The following is a 23,541-nucleotide window of genomic DNA, read 5'->3' as shown; positions in this document are numbered from 1 at the left end:
TGTCACCAGAGTTTTAAAATCTGCCCCAAAACTTCTCAGACAGATGATTTTCTCCGAGCAATGATAGATAACAGGTTCTTTAAAATGTACCAGACCACACAGGAAACATACATTTTTTTTCAGCCACTTAAAACCTACTTATTTAAAATGACATAATAGAATAGCTTTGCTCAGATGAGGACATTTGAATTCTGATCATATTTAAGGGAAAAGAGACTTGCAACTCTGAGTTGTATTCCTGTTGCAGCTGGTATGGCAAACATCTTACAGTTTACAGTTCATGTACAAAAACTCATTACCAAAAATAAAACGCTTTCTAAATAAGATTGCTTATCAACAGAGGATGAAATTCACCTCTTACCACTGATAAATGCTGGGCACAGTTTGAACGCAGGACACGTGCAAGAAACACCAGAGGTGGACTGGGTGTTTTCGGGGATGTTTCACTTCGTAGCCAAGCCTCATACTCTAGATCCCTAACAAGCTAAGCTCATAAACTGGGCTGTATAATGGTTGGATTTATAATTCATGGTATTAACTTATGACACTGAAGTGCAAATTAAACAGAAAAAGCAACTTCTTGTTTTCTTACTGCCAAACAACATCCATCACAAACACATTAACTGTTGAATCAGTACCTGATTATTATCTTGAAATTGATGAGTCTTTGAAGTTTGGAACCAGAAAGAATCTTGGAAATCATCCTCTCCATTATGTCACTCTCCCAATCCTGTTACCTCCACTTCACAGATGAAAAAAAATAAGAAGAAAAGTGAAGTTATTTTTCCAAGGAATCAAGGGGAAGAAAACAGAGTGTACTGAGGTTCTACCATATGCAAGACTCACTATTTATGGGTGCTGTGTGTCCCAAATCAGCCTTATCAGGCCAACTCCCCAAGGTCAGGAACTGTTTCAATTTATGCTTTTCTTTTAACCTGGTTGTATAGCATAGCACCTGCCACTTAGTAGCTGCTCAATAAATATGCATGGCAGGAATGAATAATTGTCTCATTAAAGACAAAGCTACAGAACAAGCCAATGGCAGGTGACTTAGAACCCTGTTTTCCTGACACACAGACCCACGAACTTTTCATTGTGCCACAAAGCCATCCCCAAGTGTTGGTCTGCAAACTCAGGAGCTTCTCAGGTGAAACTCGCCCCCGTACATGGAGGGCAAGGAGAAACCCAAGAGAGAGACAGACCACTCCAGATGGGTAGGCGGCAGGTTTAATAAACAAGAGAACTTACACAGGAGGCTTGTCTTGGGGGCCACTACAGGATGAGTAGATCTCTGCACCTGCCCACCAGAATCTTAAATATTGGGTTGTTGGAAAAGTCAGGATGCATTTTTGCAATGAGAAACAGAAAAAATACATCATGACCTTTCTGTTTATAGAGAGGCCTTGACAGGGTTCAGATGGTCTCAGTTGCACATTGCTCTCTCAAGGCTGCGTCCTTGAAAACGGTTCCAACTGTGGGAATGGTAGGTAGGACATACATTCCAAGGTCAGGGGATGGGGTGAGGAGCTTCCAGTTGTCCAGGTCCAGGTCCAGGGTCAACAAGTGGCCACACACTTTGGATGACCTCCTCCAACACCAAATTTTAAAATTGAGTGTTCGTTACCCAGGACAAGCCTTTTGCGAGTGGTGAGTCCTGTTATATTTACTCCTGGGCAAATACACATGAAAAAGATGCCTGTCTAATTTCAAGTTGAAACTTCGGTTCTAGAGTTTTGGTGATAATCTGCTCATTGTTTGCTGCTAAATGTATCTTTTGAAGCTGTACTTACCAAAAAGTTTGATGTTTGACCAAGGTAAAGTGCGTAATCACAAACAAGCCAGTCCAAGCACCAGGCCCATTGTGGTTTAGCAAATTAAAAGATATTCTCAAAAAGAAAAGCAATAAGATCCTATAACTTCTAACATCTCATTCAGCTTTAATAGACTATAACATTGTTTACATTAAGATTTTTGAAAAAAGTGGGAAGAGAGAATTAGGAAAATAATACATAAGGATTTATTCATTATTTATGATAGTAGTAATAACAGAAAATAATAATAGAAAGCTGCAATTATAGAGCATATCAAATTTACAAAGCAAATTCACATAAATAAGATTATTGTGATGATTAAATGATACACATAAACTTAGAACAATGCCTGGAACCCAGGGAGAATAAAAAAAGGTTGCTATTCACATCATTGGTATTTCTTATAATTACATTTGGAACTTGAAGTTAGTAAACCATAGATAAAAGAATCAGGTGACCTCAATTTGAAATTCGATTCCTCCTTCTTCTCACTGTGTGATCTTGAAAACCCTGTGTAACAATTCTCTTGCAATCTGCTCAACTACAAAATGAGGCTAATAACAACGCTTCTCCTGGTTGCCACAAACATTAAAAATCACAGTGTATGAAACATCCAGATTTGTGCCTGGCAGTAGTAGGGACAAAATAGTGTTGCTTTTTTAATAGTTTCATTGCTATTATTATTAAGTCACAACATTCACATGAGGTCGTTTTTTTTACTGTGTTTGCCCTCTTGGAGAGGACGCTGAAGCTTATAGAGGGAAAACGGCTTGAACAAATTCCTCTTCATGGATAGAACTGGATGATGATGCAGATCTTCTGGTCCCTCCGCAATCCAGTCAAGAGATTGAGACAAAAATGTGTAGAAAAATAGCCCTCTCCTGCCACAGCTTGTTGGTGGAGGCTGATGGGTTTGTGTGCAATCTCCAGCTAACGCTACTGACATTTCTGTGGGAGGTTTCCAAAGGCACAGTGTCTTATGCAGTCCTTTACAGAGTGCATTTTATGGAACAAAACTCCCTCATGATATTTAAGAAAAAAATAAAAGAAAGGGAGATGGCATCCATGCTCAATTTGAAAATAGTTAAAAAATAAACTGTATTTAACCCCACGTGTCATCCCAAATTCCTGAACCATGTGAACACAGAACACCTATTACAGCCAGCAGGACCTACTTTGGGAAACGTCAACTTCCATGATGGGAGCACAGATACATGACGAATTGTTGAGACAGATAAGGAAGAGTAAGGAAGATTTTTACTTTCCTCTCAAATTCCACAATCCCACCTGATCTTTCTACACATGATTATTTTTGAAATGGTTAAGTGCTTTGTTAAATTTTTGAGCTGCAAAAATGAGAATGAGAATGAAAATGAAATTTTGGACTAATGTCAGTCTGGGCTCTGGTCCTAATTTTAAAACTAACTAGACCTTTGTAGCTGTTAACTTGGGGTAAAATTCTATCCTTACCCCTTTTTTTTTTAAAGATTTTTTTTATTGGGGAATTGGGGGGATGGGAACAGTGCTGGGGAATTGGGGAAAGGGGAACAGACAAGTTGCTGTTGTTTTGTTCTTCAATCTAGTTGTGGAGGATGTTGCTTCACTGGCCCAAGTTGGCACCATCATTGCGCTCTTCTCTGGCGAGGCAGATCAGTCGCCGGCTTCTGGACGGCCGCTCACTGCGGCTGCTGGCCGCTCACGCTGGCTGCTGGCTACACACGGTAGCCCATGGCAATCCACTGCCACAGGGACTGCAGCCCACGCCGTCACCGGCAACTCACGGCAGCCCAGCTCCAGGTTGAGCTGTTGTTCAGCATCTTAGCTGTAGAGGGCAGTGTCACTGGCCCTCATATGTGGGATCTGAACCGGGGCCCTCTGGCATCCCAAGCGAGTTCTTAACCATCGCGCCACTCGGCCGGCCCCTATCCTTACCCCTTAATAGCTAGGTGACTTTGGGCAAGTCCATGATGTCTATGAATCTCTACTTCATCACCTGTAAAATGTGGGATAATAATAAATACCTTTCATGATTGCTACCAAGTTGAATAAAATAGAGCCAATATCACCTCCTTGGAATAGCTATTGTAAGGATGCTAATATTGCATGGAAAGTACTCATGAGAGCTAGGTATCCAGTAAAATTTAGCTGCAAGTATGGCCACTTTAGCCTCCTTCATCATCACTTTTTCTTTATCAGTAAACTGGAGTTGACACAGGACCTGCCCATCACTCAGGGTCACCCCCAATCTTTCATTCACGCATTCATTGTTTCTTTTTTCCTTCACTTATTAAACACTTGCTAACTATCTGCATACATTGGGGTAAGCACATGGCAGAGATGAGTAAGGCATCTACCTGCCATTCGAAGAGCACATAATCCAACAGGGAAGACAAAGGTACCTAAGAGACTCACAATAGAAATTACTTAGGACTACAGGAGAGCTGAGCAACCAACAGATGCTATGGGAGTACAATAAAGGGGTGTGTGTGTGTGTGGGGGGGGTGAATTATTCCTGCCAGAAAGGGAGAAAGGAAAGTTGAGAAGGTGTCAAAGAAAAGATAATTTTTGAATTGGACTTTAGAGGTGAAGGAAGTGTTCACAAGGCAAAGAAGTAATACCATTAAAAATTGATACCATTTATCAAGCCCTGAAAATATGCCACACATGTGGGAAATTGTAAATCCAAGTGGCAACCAGGGCCTACTGTGGTGTCCTCACGTCAACCATCGTGATAAATCATCTATGAAAACTGGATGATTTCTTTACTTCCCTATGCATTTCCTGAAGTCTTGCCTTCACTAACACATCTTTTTAAAATTAGAACTATCTTTAATATTTACATGCATGCTATTTTAGTTCCTTGTTCTAAAGTTTTTGTTTAAAAAAAAGCATTCCCCTTTTAAGTCATGCTGAGTACTTAGTTCATATGTTATTTTTGTTGTTGTCTTTATTTTTTGAGAAAGGAGGATGCCATCTCTGTGCCAGGTACACTAATTTTAGCTCATGTCTTCCACTTCATTAAGATTGAAATTAGATTGGCTTCCTTGGAGTATTCCTTGGAGGGGAATAAAACTCCAAGGGAGTTCACCTTCTCAAGTTCCCTTTTTGGTCTGATTTCTGGAGTCTGCTGTATGTTGGTTCCCTGGCCTGAGTCTTACCTCTGAACTTCCCTAACCTCTCCACACTTCCTTTTCTTTCCAGGAAGATTTGAGGGTCATGGTGAAGCTCTTACATAGAAATAGTAAATAGCAAGTAACTCAGCCAGGTATCAAAGCATTCACAGAGTCTTTTAAATAATAGCTTACTGTCCTTAAAAGGCAACTGTGTTTATAACTAGCTCTTCCCCCTTTCTGTCAATCTTTTCCTTTTGCAATTTGAGTGGCTGAAGGTGACTTCCTACTTTCTACTTTATTCATGCATTCTTTTGACTAATATCTACCAAGGCCCTACTGTGTGTCAGGTGTGTTTCTTGGCACTGGTGATATTTCAGAAACAAAGCAAATTACCTACTCTGAGCTTTAGTGGTTTGGTTTTTTTTGTTGTTGTTGTTTTTTTTCCATTTGTAAAGACATGAAGGTAAAAATAGCTATCTTGAATTTGTTTTGTAAGCATTAAATGAGATACGTGGACAAAGCACACAATAAAGTGCCTGACACATGACTAACAATAATAATAATAATAATAATAATACCACCCAAACCAAAAATTATATTAAGTGGAAAGTCAGACTTGGAGAGAAACACAGGGGAAAATATTCCTTACATTCTACCAATGGTGGTGGCATGGCAGATTAAAAAAAACAACAACCCTAAAAAATATTATTATAGAATGTGTAAATACTAAGAAAACAAAGCAAGGAGAAGTTGATAGGGGTGGGAGGGCTACTTGAGAACAAATTGTACATGAAAACATTTAAGGGCCGGCCGAGTGGCCTGATGGTTGGGAGCTGGCTTGGGATGCCAGGGGGCCCCGGTTCGGATCCCACATATGAGGGCCAGTGATGCTGCCCTCCGCAGCTAAGATACTGAACAACAGCTCAACCTGGAGCTGGGCTGCCGTGGGTCGCCGGCGATGGCATAGGCTGCAGCCATGCTGCAGTGGGTTGCCATGAGTTAACGTATGTAGCGAGCAGCCAGCGTGAGCGGCCAGCAGCTGCAGTGAGCGGCTGTCCAGAGGCCGGTGACTGATCTGCCTCACCCGGGAAGAGCGCAATGATGGTGCCAACTTGGGCCAGTGAAGCAACGTCCTCCACAACTAGACTGAAGAACAGACAGCAACTTGTCTGTTCCCCTTCCCCCACTTCCCCAGCACTGTTCCCATCCCCCCAATTCCCCAATAAAAATCTTAAAAAAAAAAAATTTAAGACATGCCCACAGAGTACTTCCTGGCACACATAACTACAATTATAAAAAGCAACAGGAAAGAATACTCATGGAGGCCATCTTTCATGTTTGTTAGAGTTATATCAAAATGTAGTTATATGAGGATTTGACCTTTATTTATTCTTTTATTTTTTTTTTCTTTTTATGAAAAAAATTCACTCTAAAAATGATAGGTATAATTAGCATGGAGAGAATACACTGATGGGCTTCAAGATGTAGACCAAATTTGAGGGGAGAAACCTGCAAAACAGTCACAGTCTTGCAATCAAGGCTACAAGGTGTTAGAAATCTACATGATGATGATTCCAAAATGGCAACCCACCAAGTGATGACCCCAAAGGAATAAGCTTAGCCTATCTCCTTTAACAGATTTGGGTGCCAGTAGAAACAATAATAGCAACAACCAACCCTCTATTTCTTCCTAGAAGCAATTTCTTCTGGTCCCTTTGTACCTTACTATAGAATTTGTATAGCTAGAGAGGATTGACAGACTGGCTCTCTGGCCCAGGTGTGCTTTTAGAATGAAATCTCTGCCCCAAGAGGGGAATAAAGAACAGAGCAGAGAGGCTGGTAGGTTGTTTAATTGGATGAGAGACTCTCTTCTCTGCAGCTTAAGGATCAGAGGTGAGGACAGGAGTTAGAAAAGATTGGCTGTGTCACTAGATAACTGAGGTGGCTGTAAAACTACCAGCTGGCCTGTGGAAAGAGTCCTAGCATACGAACAGGACGGACCGACAGAAGGCTTTCCACTCAGTGTGATGTTTTCACTGGCACCCTCACACTGTCCGCCCCCATTCTTCCATCACTTGGCTTCTCCCTCTTGATTTATTCTTCCCATTTCTCACCTCCACAGGCTCCCTTGGGAATGCCAGGGCTCCAAGGTCTAGTGTGTCTTTAGGCAAAGGAATGCAAAAAGCCAAATTCAATTCAGTAATTGAAATAGCTTATCAGTAAGTCACTTTCATTTTCCTTCCACTGTGACCTTGTGTCCTAGCCCTGGGAAATAGACTCTTACTTTTTGTCTCAAGTTACCATCTTAAACCAGTTTGATGAATTTTTTTCCCCATCTTTCTCCCCAAGCCTGAGCTTCACCCTTAATATTGTTGCTGCTGATGTGATTGTTCGTAGTGCTAGTAGGAGCAGTAATGTTTATGTCCGACATTTATTATGCGCTTTATTGCTACAATCTTCATTTAGTTCTCAAAGAAAAATTCAAAGTAGCTCTTTTTGTTCACAATTATTTATTAAATAAAACAACTAAGGAGCAGAAGATAAATAACTCCTTGAAGTTTGAAAAGCTAACAAATGGAGGGACTGAAATGTACATCCAGCACACTGAAGCTGCAGGAAGGAGAGATATTACGGAAAACCAGCAGAACTGCCCAATGATCACACAGAATCACACAAAACAATAACTTGCCGTTGTCTAAAGCTAAGTTTTAAGTGGTTTGTTATGTAGCAATAATAACTAAGAAAGGAATTGGTATCAGAAGCGGGGTGCTCCTATAACTAAAATCTGAAGCATGTGACATTGGTTCTCAGACCAGGCAACAGGCAGGGGCAGTATTAGAAGCAAGGTGACCTTTAGTGGAGGCTGGAATAGACCTGTTATACCTGGAGAAGCTGTTCTCAGGGACTTGGACGAGGGAAAGCTGATTATGTCTTGGGAAATTTGGAAAATTTGTCTCTTGTGATAGGCTTGATAGCCACAAAATGGAGCTAATGAATCTGTGGATCTGGCTAGGGTTTTAGGGCAGAATGTTAAATATGTCAATTGCCTTTTAATTTTAAGCTGACAATTATAAATTACGATAGTAGAATGGTGAACTAAAAAAGGAATTCTCCCAGAGGACAGGAGAGTTGGGGAGCTGGGTAAAAAAAGGTGAGGGGATTAAGAAGTACAAACTAGTAATTACAAAACAGTCATAGGGATATGAAGGACAGCATAGGGAATATAGTTAATAATGTTGCAAAAACTATGTATGGTGCCAGCTGGGTACTGGACTAATTGGGGAATCACTGCAGAAATTATATAAATGTCTAACGGCTATGCTGTACACCTGAAACTAATATAAAATAATATTGAATGTCAACTGCAACTGAAAAAAATAAATAAATAATTTTTAAAAAAATAAATTCTCCCCTATGTAAACAGAATTATATATATATATATATATATATATATATATATATATATATATATATGACAAGACTTTGGGTTGCAAAATTAAACTATTTCACATTTCTGGTCTCTCTGGGTGACAAAATCTTCTCAAAGTAAGAAATGACCGAAGGTTAGAGATCAAAACAAGGATGTGGCTCTTAAGGTCCTTTGTTAAGACCCCAGAAAGATGGTGGCTCCCAAACACTCTTGGAATCTTGAAGATGTGATTCCACAGCAGCCATATATGGAGCTCAGGTAGAGAAATGTCTGTCACACAAGGAATTATGGATATGGTTTTCAAGACATAAAGCTAACTTCAATCAGATTTATAAAAAAAACCACAATTTACTTTCCCCAAATTCTATAAGCAGGAAGCAGGATGAGTAAGCCATCTAGCTGTAAATATGAAATGTTAGTTGCATCTCAGTGGGCATAGCCAGGAGTTCAGGGGACAGAGTCAAGAGCAGAAGAAAACAGAAAACCAAGGAGTTACTTTCAGGAAGCAGAAGTTAACCCTAAACAACCTAAGAATATGTTCTTTCCCACAAACAAGAGGACCTGACAACGTGAGCCCCTCAAGTTTGATGCTGCCATTGGGATGAGACGTTCATCCCAATTGGAGATGATCCCCGTTGTGGATCTTGTGATGGAGTTGATAATATTTTGCATGCGAGAGAAATGTGAATAATTTGTGGCCAGAGAGCCAGAAATTTACCAAATTTACTAGTAAATTATAATGTTATAAACTATGGCTATATTCTTCCCTTCTTACTGTCTGAGCCTCTTTGCAATAGGACTTTGCCATTTCTCTCATCAGTACGTCAAAACAAATCTGCTTTCTCACCTGTTGCATCAGGACTGGTCTCGTGATGAGCTTTAACCAAAAGGATGTGGAGGAAGCAATTCTAAGCAGGGGCCTCAATAGGCATCATAGCTTCTTCCTTCTCATAACCTGAGACCACCACGCTGTGAAAAAGAGCAGAATGAAAAACCATGGGGGTAAAAAGAGGTTGGTTACCTGGGCACTTTCAGCCCTCCTATCTGATCCATCAGATGACTGGCTGCATGAAATCTGCAGAAAAACCACCCAGTCAACCCACCAAATCATGACAAATAATAAACTGTTTTTTTTAAGTCACTAAGTTTTGGAGCTTAGTTTGGTGGTTGGTTCTATTTCCATTGATAATACAAACACCATGTGATGCACTGTCAAAGCTTTATTCATTTGCCCTCACTCTCCCTGAGTCCACTGATCTTCCTTTCCACGTTCTGCAATCAGCCCTGCCTGACTGTAGTCAGGGAAAATTTTAAAAATGTAATGTAATATTCTGGTCCCAGTTCCTTACAGATGGTGGCGGTTAACTCACAATTGTTGAAAGATTTTGTTTTGAAATTTTTGCAGGTCTATTTTTCATCACTTGTCATAACCTGAGTAGTTGGACCTCTGTTCTGATAACTGAGGTTTTGGTTAATATGTTGTCCTTAAGAACTTTCCATGATTCCAGTCCCTTATATAAGGACATGTCAGTCTTTTACCAAAATTCTCAGGTAGGACAAACACCTGACCCAAACACACCCAGCTCGGTGTTGACTTCCTTTAAACTGCTTCCTGGCTTCCCAATACACAAATGGCGCCGACTCTTGGGTGACCCACCTCTGTAATCTCCCTGAAGTTCACTGCTGACTTGATCCCATTGTTTATTTCTATTTCCTTGGCATACTATGTCCCAACTAGCTCAGAAATCCAACTTCAGATTCTGGTTCCCTTGTTGGCTGAATTCGTCCCTGACATGGAATATCATCATTTTCTGCACTGACTGCTTTGTTCATTTCCAGTCCATGGAATACAGAGCAATATGCCTTGAAAATAACGAAAGGCTAGGGAAACAGTTCTCTAATTTGATTTGAGAGCTGAGAGTTTAAACTAATTATATCATATTGTCCCTTTTCAATTATATTTGGATTTTGGAGTCAACCAGAAATGGGCTCGAAGCCAGCTCTGCTTTTCACGCCTAAAACGTTATTAAACCCAGCTAGGAAGGCATTTCATCTATAAAATGGAAACAATATTAGCATCTCCTCGTTGGGTTACTGTTGGATTCACTGGGATCACGTGCTTTGCACAGTTCCAGATACATAGTGAATGCTTGATTAAATGGTAGTATTATTAGGACTCTCTGTATGGCTCCTCTCCAGACCATCATCTTACATATGGCAACAGGGTGTTAGGAAACTGGGCATTTTTCATTATCCTCTATGATAAGAATGTATCTGGATCATATCTGGCTCAAAGCTCCTCTTGCTTAAAAATAGAACACCTTTGCTTTATGTCTGGAACTGTCATTATTCCATTATCGGCTTTTCCAAAAGCCACACACAGCTCAGTAGAATCACTGGGTCTGCAGCTTGCTCTTTGATCTCCTAAGGGACCCCAGGGACTAAATTTCGTGCCACTTGCTGATACATCAGACCACATATCCCTCACAACTCTCCTTGTTCCTTATATTTCCTACTCTGTTAATAAACATAAGTGTATATCACTCCTCTCTGAATAGGAGGAAACCACCATGGCTATGCTTATGATAATTGATCAATCAATTCAATTATCTCAAGGACATGGCTAATTATAAGAAGCTTACAAACATGCTTAAAAACTATTTATACTGGTTGGAAAATTTGTGTTTTGATTTATGTATGTGAGTAGAATCACAGGTGACAGCCAGGCAGTCATGAATTGACAATTTGCATACTGTTGAGTAAATACTAATATTTGGCCCTGATACAAAGTCTAATTAAAAAAGGAGCTGCTTCTATTTTATTCCCCCTAAATCTAAGGATCAAAAATTTGGCTAAGCAAAGAAAGAACTTAAGGCTTAATAATGGTAAAGTAAAAATAATGATAAAAGCAATTATAGCTTACATTTATTAAGTATTCACTATGCATCACCCATTATATTAAGTGATTCACATGTACTAACACACTTAATTTGGAGAAACCTTAAGAGGTAAATATTATCATCCCACTTTATAAAAGGAGGACACTGTGATGCTGAAAGGTTGAGTACCATGTCTATTGTCCCACAGCTAGTAGGTGACAAAGCCAGCATCTCAACACTGGCAGTCTAGCTCCTCAGCCATGGAATGAGCTTCCATAATGCTCAAGACCATGGGTCCACAAGCTTTTCCTGTAAAGTGTCATATAGTAAATATTTTAGACTTTATGGGCCATGATGTCTCTGTTGAAACCAGTGAACTGGTGGTATAGTGCAAAAGCAGCCCCAGGTAATACATAAATGAATGAGCTGGGCTGTGTTCCAATACAGCCTCATTTACAGTAGTGGGGGCATAGCCAGTCCCTGCTCAGTACAATGTATGCACTGAGTTTCATCCTCAAACTGACGAGCAATCTCCTGTTATAAATTTGACACTAAATAGGTTTCATTCACAACAGAAGATTCTGCATCCCCCACCCTCTTACCAAACCTTTCCTTGGGCTGGTGGCAATGGTGGGAACCCCGAAGAAAGAAGTTGTACAGTTTAATCTTGCTCCAAATGAAGCCAGGAGAATGTTACCTCATGGCCAACAGCCTTTGAGCCTGGACAAAGCTGGGTCAGAGTGAATATATTTGCTCCATCCCTCCTCTGTTCATTTTTTTACAGTTTCTGTGAACAAACGAAGGAAAAATAAATGTGTTGTTGTGTTTTTTTTTTCAAACTGAAATCCGTATATGACCATCCCAACTGGAGAGTAAGAACAATCCTGACAAATTCACCTTATTGTTAGTTATTGCACCAGAACTACTGAATAATTAATTAATCACTGTTTATTACAGTGTACCATTTCCAAACTAAGTAATCAGTCATGACTAAGTAGAGAGGATCTATCATTCAGTGAATGGACTGTAGAGACAGACTACCTAGCTTCAAATGTTGGCTCTGGCCCTTGCTAACCTATATAAGCTTGGGCAAATCAACTCATTTTTCTGTATCTTAGTTTACAAATCTGTGAAATTAGAATAATCATTAAACTCATATAGTATGGTAAGGATTAAATGAGCTAACACAGGCACATTAAATGTTTAGAAAAGTACCTGGTACAGAACTAATTCTCAATAAATGTTAACTATTTTTATTAAAGAACATAGGAGAAAGAGTTCTTAATTTTGTCACTTTTTCTTAAGGAAATACTGATTGATCTCATAGCTTGGACAAGGGATTTTCTTGGCTATTATTCTAAATAAGACATAGTCTCAGTCCTCAAGGAATGTAAAATATAGTAGACATTAAAACTTTGAGATATTTCAAGGTTTTAGGAAATGATGCTCAGGTTATAAAAAAGTGGGACAATTATGTTCATGAACTTTTCACCATGTCCTTACATGGTGCGGACATGTCCACCATGGTAAGGACATAACGGAAAGTTCACAAACTTAATTGTCCGAGCTTTGTACATCAAAATATTTTAAGCATAATTGCCTTAATCCTGTATCCCTTCCTTCTTGTATACCACAGGCATCTATCAAATGCCTCTCAATATAGTGAGGAAAACATAAGAAGGGATATCAGGTGTAGGAAGAACTAGATTATGATGATTTAAAGTGAAATATTCTTAAAAAGCTACTAGAGCAAACATTGGGCAACTGCAATTCAAAATAATAATTTTCTTGGACTGTAGTGAAAGTCATGACATTGTTATAGTCTCATAACCCTCAATAGGTCAAATTCTGTTGTGAAAAATTCTAAGTGAGACTCATAATTCCTAGGTGGCACTGGGATCCAACGGTTTTAAAAAGCACTGTTTAGGTTAAGAATTATGCCATTTACAGCATGTGCAACCTTGAGTAAGAACGATAATCTCAACAAGTCTATTTTCTCATCTGTAAAATAAGTGTTAAAATAAGAATGTCTACATATCACATTCTTACACAATGTAAAAGAGATATAGTGTGTAAACTGCCTAGCTTGGGACTAGTTCATAGAATAAACTCAAAGCATAGCATTTATCATTATTATACCTTTCCCGAGAGCTCAGAAAAATCTGCTACTCAGAGGCTTTATCACAAAGGTGTATGCTTTAGATCATTCAACCTATTTTAAGTCCTAAAGGGGGCACATTGGGTTCCATTGGATAGTATGGTGGCCTTGCAAACACGTAGCTCAGATCTCTTGCTGTGGGGATTAAAATTGATTGACAGCCTTAGCAGCTGCACTCCTGGATTTTTTCCCACATTCAAACCATGGCCCAACTTCCTGTAGTCTGCTCCCAATCAATGGCTGAGCATGATGGGAATAGTAACGTAAGTCCATCTTGTAAGACCCAAGATTATTTTAGTAAGTGCCTTTGGCTTGAAGACCCCCCTTCAACCTGGCTGGAACTTTCTTAGAACCGCCTCCAGACTGAGGCTCCTCCTGCCCTGTCCTTCCTCGTCCTCTCCTTCTCAAGTGTCAGAACTGCATAGCGGAGTGAAGGCTTCACTTCCTCCTCTGCTTCCCTTCCCATCATCCTTCACAGAAGCTCCCGCTAGTAAATGTCCTGCAGTTTAATCCCATCTTGGCATCTGCTTCTTGGAGGACTCAAACTGACACAGACACCCAGAATTTCCTGATACAGCTCCTGACCTATTAGGATTTACCTGCCTTACCCTCACTCCTGGCTTGTTTTTCAACATTGTTCTATGGATTATTCAATATAAACCTAATCGATTGGACACATACATAGATTTTTCAAGCCACTGACTTCTGCTCTAATTCCAGGTTAAGATAGTATCTCCCTTCCACAAGTCAGTGCTTCTACAATTATCTTTTATGAGCAGTACCATTTTCAGTCAAACACACCCAGCACTGCCACCGTGAGCACGGGTGCTTCCCCTTTTGTATAATAGACTGCCCAGTGGCTGCAAGGCTCCCTTGGAAGTCTTTCTTGACCTCATGATGACCTTTCAAAATGGTTTGTGTAAGTAAGGTAACAGGATCTACCTGATTTCATAATGGCACTTATTAAATTAAAGCCCTAGAGAAACAAATCCTTTATTGCTAGATCTAAGAAGGGTCTTAGAAATTACCTTTTTCCAATGTTGGCTTTTTCCACATGAGGAGTCTAAGGACAAAGAAACCAAGTGACTTTCCCAAGGTCATACAAGGAATAGAGGTGGAATAAACAAAAGCACTTGTGTTCCCAAAGAAATAGGGCGCATCCATAGCACATGCAGCAACTTGAGGAAGACCTCCAACACCCACAATGAGAAGAAATTTGAAGACAACGTGTGAGGACAAGGGTTTTAAAAGAGGGAGAGATGAAAGTTTTTAAGGAGCTTGGTATAGAGGAATAAAAATAGCTGCTAATAAAATTATGATTCAGAATAATGTCCTAGACAACCAAGTGCTTCATAAATCAATTTTAGTAATCAAAGGTTTTTGCTTGGACATTTAGCCACAGGCTCAAATATAATGATGAGTGCTCTAATAATCACCATATGCAAATAGAGCCACATTGGCCTTCCAGGTAAGGAGAATATAATTTAAGTTAATAGACATTATTTTTTCCCAACAATAAAATTGGATCATTTATCCTCAAAATTGTTATTTTTTCCTATAAAAAATGATGAATACAAATATTTCTTTGGGAGGGGATGGTTATCTTTTGTCTTTGTCATATACAGTTCTATGCTTCAACATTAACTGTACACCAACACCAGGAAATTGTCTGCCCCAACTGGACAATATGTTTAGTTACTTGATGTTACATTGGTTATTTTCATTTCTTAGATCAATAGTCCACAATCCCTAACAATCATATCATACACAGCTATTAGTAAAATTTTTTGAGCATGCATTTTCCAATAAATATACATTGGTTTATTTATAAATTATGCACAGGTACTATACCAGTTGAACATGTAATACATATTGTAATACATAAACCAAAATAGTTTTTAAGAATGAAATAATGAACATTAAGCTAGGGTCTAATAGTTCTCTTTTTGCTGTTTTCTTTCTCATAGGTCATTTTGAATACCCTACTTTTTAGACCACTTGCCTATTTTATGAAAATAGAAATTAAAATCCTCTGTATTTCCTCAAATAAAATTCCATTTCATTTTCTTCATATCTATATTTCTATTAGGATGCATTCAAACCATTTTTTCTGCTATTTTCACTCTAGACCAGCGGTTCTCAACCTTCCCAATGCCGTGACCCCTTAATACAGTTCCTCATGTTGTGGTGACCCCCAACCATAAAATTATTTTCGTTGCAACTCTATAACTGTAATTTTGCTACTGTTATGAATCGTAATGTAAATATCTTTTTGTTTTCCGATGGTCTTAGGCAACCCCTGTGAAAGGGTCATTTGACCCCCAAAGGGGTCACGACCCACAGGTTGAGAACCGCTGCTCTAGACAAATTCTAGATTCCTTATCTAGTTTATATCCCAACATTTGCCTACATCAAGGCTTACAAACAGATGAGCAATGGTGGAAATCAAACCCATAAATATACTCTGTATGCCCCTAAACCATGTTTTTTTAAAATATCTGAAATTTAAAGTACATAGAAGGGGAAAGGTGCTCTCCAGTCTGCATGCTCCCTACCACTCTCTTTTTTTTTTAATCTCATACCTGTCCTGCTTTACTCATTAAAAATGGCTACAAATTATTTGATACTCTTCCCAACCACAGGTGAGTCTATTTCGTCTCTACTTGAATCTGTTTGGGTCAGTCCTGTGATTTACTCTGACTGAAAGAATGCAATGGGGAAATGATACTGTATAAACTCAGGATACATGCAGCTTCTATTTTCACATATTTTCTATTAGATTTCAGATGTCACTCTGTAGGGAACCCAGGCCATATGCAGAGGCCATGTGGAGGAGAACAAATACACTCCAGTTGCAAGTCCAGCTGAGCTCCTAGCTGACAGCCATTGCTATCTGAGAACTAGCTGAGTAAATAATCTTCTGTTCCCACTGATTCAAGCCTCTGGACTATGACAGCTGCAGTTGATGCCATATAGAACAGGGGAAAAACCCTATTGAGCCCATTCTACCTACAGAATTTTGAGTGATAATAAATGCTTGTTATCATTCTAAGCCACCAAGTTTTGGAGTGGTTTGTTGCACAGCGATAAAAAACCGAAACATGTATTATCTTTAAATGGCATGTGAATGTTTGATGCCTTCCCTATGTAAACTTTTTATTCCAGTCAGTTTGGTCTATTAAAAGGTTTTTTGTCTGACTTCACATGTGTATTCTCCATGCCCTTACTTATGAATCAGGTTTTGTGCCTATGAACCTATGCCAATTCTAACAATCTTTCAAGGCAGAACTGGTTATGCATTCTAGCTCCCATATCCTAATTAAGTAATTATGGGTTAAATGTTTCAGCTCCCTAACTCTCTCTTTACTTGTAGAATATGTATAGTAGTGGTAGCTATCTCACAGGTTGTATAGGAAGATTAGAAGACATATTGCACATAAAGGGCTTAACAAATGTGTCTGGCCCACAATAAGTATTCAGTGAAAGCTATTTATTATTGAAATCCTCTTGAACTATTTATATAGCCTTTTTTCTTCATCAATCCCAATGTTGTGTAGCCCAGTGATTCCTCATTTCCAGAACTGTTTCGAAAGTTGTGAATGAATCCTTTTCCATCCCTTCAAACGTTGGCTCTAAGTAGATCACTGAAGAGAGTATCTATCAAAGAGCTAAGATTCATCCTTCAAGGTGCAAATAAGTTGCTCAGGTTAAAAATCCCTATAAAAACTAGAAAGTCCATGGATATTTGTTGAATTAATTAATAAATGAACAAACCAGAAGGCATACCTGATGTTCACTTGGAAACGGGAAAAACAATCATTTCAGATGCTCTGTGCTTCAGAATTTGTTGCCAAACCCTTATATTTAATTCGCACACTGGGTTGAGCATTAACCAAACTCATTATTTGACATGTGCCTTGTGTTATTCCATTTTATGAAATGTATAATCCATACATGTATATAAAGTAAAATAAAGGAGTTAAATTTCATCAAGGCTACTGTCTAGGAAACATTATCAAAATCCATGAGAGCCTGTGGTTATTTGATAATGTTGCTGTGTAGCCTAAGAGCAGGCCTTGTAAATGCTAGTATTGAACGCCATTTCTGATTTTTGGCCCTCACTCCTACATTGCACCTCTCATTGAGAAAGAGTTTTAGATACCCCATTGCCCTGGAAACTTCTTAACAGCAGAGGAAGTGGCTTTCAAGGGCAGAGACAAACAGAGCCAAGCAGAGTGCCAAGACAACAGATTTGAAATACAGAGATCTTCTGTACATGGATACTCATCTACCTCTGAAAATCATTTGTGCCTTGGAGAAGAAAAGCCAAACAAAACAAAACAATACATGGAAAAATCTTTCCATTGTTTTATATATATAAAAAATATATATATGTGGTGCCTCAACCCAAAACCCTCAACATATTTCTAAATATGACTAGAACACACACACACACACACACACACACACACACACACACACACAAAAGCTTCCAGAGAATTAACAAACTGTTGAAGTAGAATATAAAATACTTAGAATATAGGTCTGTGCTTATCAAATATTTAATATAATATTTTTTAAATACATTTTATGCAGTAACATTTCGATTCCATTGCCATCACTTCCTCATTTGCTTTGCTTACTTCCGCACAATTGTCATGAATACTTCCTTATGTTTGGGGGGGTCACATTGTACACTTAATTCTTGACAAAAACTTGGGAACAATATGAAAGACATTCAGGACAAATGCCCAGTGGCAGAGAATGTCTCACCTTGAGTGTGACACTGTGATGCCTTTCTTAGCACCAGATGCATCCAACCAAATGTCCTCTTTGTCAGCACTCATTGTACTTTCAAAACATTTATCATGATTTTGACATTCTACTAATTGTTTTCAGAATGTCACTGAAGACTTTTCCTAAACATCATTTTGTTCAAAATGTTATATTGAACTCGAGGGACAAAAATATAAATTTTCTGATGCAAACATCGGATGGAAAATGTTGCAGTTGAGAGTCTGCAAGCTTCATGAAGACTGAATATTAAAACCTAAAAGATAGCATTCCATCTGGAAATATTAACTAAAGAGACACTTTATAGGGCATAGATGTACAAAGTTGCCTAGAATTAGCTATTAGGGAATGTCTATACTGAAAATATGTAAATTAAAATGGACTCTTTTTTGTGGGTTTTTATTTTTTTGTCTCCCAGCATTGATTCACCCCTTTTTATTAACGGCAATTCTATTTCATTTTGTGGAAACAATCCTCACTTATTGTTAGTCTGTGTGATTCAGGTGGGGTTGATCATAACTCTTGGACCCTAGATATGCCAATCACAATGTATTAAACCTATGGTCATGATTCATATTCATGGATAGAGAGATAAATACATGATCCAAACCAATACAATGATATTCAGTTCCAGGTATGTGTGTGTGTGTTTGTTTCACAATAAGGAAAATATCGCAATTAAAAAAAAAGCCTTTTTTTAATTGGACTGCTAAACTATAAGGAGCCAGAGATACTGTAGGATAACTGCTTATCCATGAATAGAGTCAATATAAAGAAATATGAAACAAAGATGAGGAATCACTTAAGTTCAGCTATTCCTAAAGTCAGTTACCCCTGGTGTTATAGCCCATGGTTTCTGTTTTGTATTTTGTTTTGTTTTTACTTATTTTTATTTTTTGTACAAGCCACACTGGCTTAGAATTATCAGGCAGGACATAGAAGCAAGACTGCAGTAACAAGTAAACCCAGTGGCTTAAAAGAACAAAGATGTATTTCTCACTCACACAAAATCTGATTAGGATCAGACAACTCTCAAGCGAAGTCCTTCTCCATTTTGTGACTCAGGGACCCAGGCTGATTCACCATGTGGCTGCCCAATTATCACCAAAGGGGAAGAGACAGTTAGATGTGACACAGTCTTCTTAAATACTTTGGCTTAGATTTTACACATATCATGTCTGCTTGTGCTTCATCAGCTTAACTAGTCATATGGCTTTTGTGCCAAGAAAAATGAGAGAACCAAATATTGTGAGCAATATTTGTTTCCAAAAAGTTATCTTTATGTATTTTTAACCAAGTTTTGTCCTGACTAATACAGAAATATTTTTCAATTAAATTATAAACATTCCCTTTCCCATAATTCCTTAAGGAAAAAAAGACTGACAAAGAAAGTATTAGTGCAAAATGTGGTGAAGAGGGTGAAACTGAGTCTCTTTAGAGAGAGGGTTCCCCATATAAAATACTGAATAAATGCTTACTATGACTCATGGATGGATACACACTAGTACCATTCATCTTGTCACTTTCCAGAAATGATATTATTTGCTCAAACAACATGTATTATGTACCTAACCTTGACATCTGGTAATCACCCACGTTTAGTTCTCCATCCTAGCATCAATCACACTTTGTAGTTGAGAAATGACAATGACAATTTGGGCTCAGATGTGAGGTACAGGGTTTAATGCTTTCATTCATCTTTATCAGCTGCACTATCAACTTTGTTGCCACGCTCAGCAGCACCACCATCTTATCAGCCACCAAGCCATGGTATTATGTAGCTTAACCTTTTCGGTTCCATTTATTCAACAAATCTCAGCAGTATTTCCTCTCCATTCTGACTGATAGCACTCAAGCCCAGGCCCTCATCATCTAGCCCCTGATTCAGTTCCATCTCCTTCTTGGCTCTCTTGATTTTAGGTTCACTTCTCTCTGACCCATCTGGCACACCCTTGCCAGACTAATTTTACAGAAACACCCACACATGTTATTTCATTCATTCAAATTATTTCATTGATTTCCCAGTGGGTCTCCATTTTCTACCAAACCCAACGTGAACTTTAGTTACTTGTTTTATTGATATGATCCCATCCTTTCTACCCAAGCTAATGGCACATTCTTTTGAACATTTATCTGTTATTCTACATGAGGGTGTCTCTAAACAATCTCATGTAGAATATTCTCAGTGGAGTTGACTGTAAGGCCTCTGATTCTTCAGAAGAGCGCTAATTTGGAAGAAAAAAATCTGTGATCATGAGTCCAAGGGAATATTCCCAGCAGTAGACTTGGACTCAAAGGTGAATAATCAGGAGTCTATATGATCAGGGATACAGTAAACTCATTTGTTAGGTTTAAAGGAGTGCATACTATATATAAAGGTACTACAGTAAAAGTCTCTAGGGTAATTGATTATTAAAAAATAAACAACTCAACATTACATCTTGAATATAACTAGACCACTGAATTGTACTCTTTAAAAGGGCAAACTTTATGGTGAATGAATATTATATCTCAATAAAGCTCTTATTAAAATAATTTCATCTCCATTTTGTTGGGTAAACCCTCAGTGCCAGATGTACAAGCTATAGTAATTTTTCTCAAATTTTAATGTAGTATCTCTCAAACTTTTTTTCTAGTTTTATTGACATATAATTGACATACAGCATTGTGTAAGTTTAAGGTGCAAAGCAGAATGATTTGTCTTACATATATCATGAAATGATTACCATAATAAGTTAACATCCATCATGTCATGTAGATACAAAAAGAAAAGAAAAATTTTAAATATTTTTTTGTTTTTCAAACTTTTATAAGTTGTGAAAGTTTGTTTACTTGCAAAGTCCAGATCCTACATAGAGAGTATGATTTCATAAGTCTACAACAGGGTACAGATATGTGTACATTTATGAATCACTAGGAGACACTATAGGTATTCCACGGCCCACACTTTAAAACAATAATAACAATAACACTGGTCAACACAGCAACCAAACCTAGGAAGATAAACTGACTGTGGCTGGAGGAGTTGTCAAAATGCCAGTCAAACGTATTATTCAGGAAAAAATTCAAGATTTTATGAATTGGAACATAATCAGAAATATAAGAAAGACTCATTTCATTCGATTACCAAATATGGCAGATGCAGTGCTTAGAGCAAGGTTGTTGTTGACTAACTACAAAAGTTCTCTCAAGAGACCTGAGGGATTTAAATAATGTTGCTTTATGTAAGGTATAATACACCAAGACTAACTTAGGCTCCACTTATTGATAGTTATGATAAAATGATACTATACGGTTCAGTTTGAATTGAATTGACTCAGCAACTGGGATAGGTAGCTGCAGGTTGATGATCTCATGTCTAGCATTTAGAAAAGGCTGGAAATATAAGGACTGGTTAATAATGCAACCCCATATTCATTACTGTTTCCCTACATCAGAAGGCTTTACATGCTCAAATACCATCTCTGGCAGGGTAGAGTGCCCAGGGTAACAGAGCATTAGATTAAGTGTGGGCCTGCAAAATTGGTTTTGGGTATTTACAAACCACTGACCAGCATAATCTGTTATTTCAATGACTTTAATCAAATTCATCTTAAAATTCACTATTCAGTATATGACAAGATCTCATGCCTCCTGGCTATTGTTTATTCTTTTTTATCAGGACTTTATGGTAAGCATCACCTGTTCTACACCATTTAGCTCTAAACTGTTTCTTTTCCCTTATCAATCTATCATGTATTCATTTAATAAACATTTATTGAACATGTTAGTGGACTAAAATGGCAAGTAAAAATTCCTTATTCTCAAAGGACTTAGAGTCCAATATAACTTAACAAATAAGAAATATTTTAGTTAATGACTGGATCATATCTCCCAGCTGTGTCTACTTTAACGTCCATCACAACACTCAGTGTTTCCTTTAAATACATTTTTGTTGGTTTTTAAGCACATTAATTAACACTGGCTTTCTTATGAAAATATATCAGGCCCTCTGAGTTAGGTTATGTCTCAGGATGACCAGGGTTTATAATCTATAACAGGAGACATGCCAATATCTACAATTAGTTTGAATCTTTTCACTGAAATGAACAGAAGTTATCTAATACTTGGATTTTTACTGTCAAACAGACTGATTGGTGTGGTTCCCAAATAGAAGGAATTGTATAGGTGCCAGACAGGTTTTTATAGATTTAGTCTAAAAAAAAAAACAAAAAAAACCCCTACATGTCATCGTATCTTCATGAAGATGAGATTCAATTAAGTGGGGAAAAGGTTAAAACGGGAGGAAAACTAGTGGTGAATTAGTGGTTTGACATGAATAATATAAACAAGACAGCTGGGAGATTGAATCTTTAACTTTTCAATCAACTTTAGAAAAAACAAGGTGCTAAACTGGCTGCCTCTACATATTACAAACACCAGCAGTAAGTTAGGAGTTGAAGGCACATTTACATAAATTATTTATTCATCATCCTAGTATGTGTTACTATCAACCAATTTTAGCAGGTTTCATAGCATTCAATGTCAATTATGGAATAAATGGTGGAGCCTGGGACATGGCGCATTTGCTAAAATCAGTGTTGGTCTCTCTGAATCTTAGAGTTATCACTGTATTTTACCCTGGACTTCCCCAGCAAAGGAAGACAAGATTTAACTTCCTGTACTTCCTATGAGGACTATGCTTACAGAGTAAGACACTGTTGAAATGTCTTTGGTAGGACATTTGAGGGCAGCAGTGTTTGTTTTCCAAGATCCTTAAAGCTATCAGATTAAGAAGACCCAGAGTCTCAAATAATTGAATTATTTAGTCAAATGTCTACTTAGTAATTATTAAGATACTGGGCTGTTACATCATAATGTATGAAATGAGACAAGTTTAAGGAAAAAAAATAAGGCTCCTCAGGTCCTTTAAAACCATTGTGCAGGCTTGGTGGATTTTCTTAGTTAATATGTGAGGAATATTTTAAATGATGTCACACCACTGTGTTCTGTTTAGGAGATTAAAGATGTCTCTTTGCAAAGGTGATTCACAATTCACCTCAAAATTGTAAGGGACTACAAATACCAAATATTATATGATACCTGTAACTGGAATAATGTTTTGGATAAATGTCATGACTTAGCTAAACCCAATCTAAGTTCATGTTGAATCCCTACCTAAAAAGGATTGCGACGGGACAGAGCCAACTGTTCCTTGGGTGGTTTCTGGTGACCAGAACTTTCCTGGAAGAAAGAGAGGCATGATAGAGTTTTGCAAGGGCCTATGCATGACAATAGGTCAGCTGAAAGAGAAATTATAGTTACTGAAGGAAAGAGAAAGACAATAGCTAGAGTATGAGAAATGGGTGATACCCTA

Source organism: Hipposideros armiger, unplaced genomic scaffold, assembly GCF_001890085.2.
Source record: "Hipposideros armiger isolate ML-2016 unplaced genomic scaffold, ASM189008v1 scaffold_145, whole genome shotgun sequence".
NCBI classification, from domain to species: Eukaryota; Metazoa; Chordata; class Mammalia; order Chiroptera; family Hipposideridae; genus Hipposideros; species Hipposideros armiger.
This window is presented reverse-complemented; position numbering follows the sequence as displayed.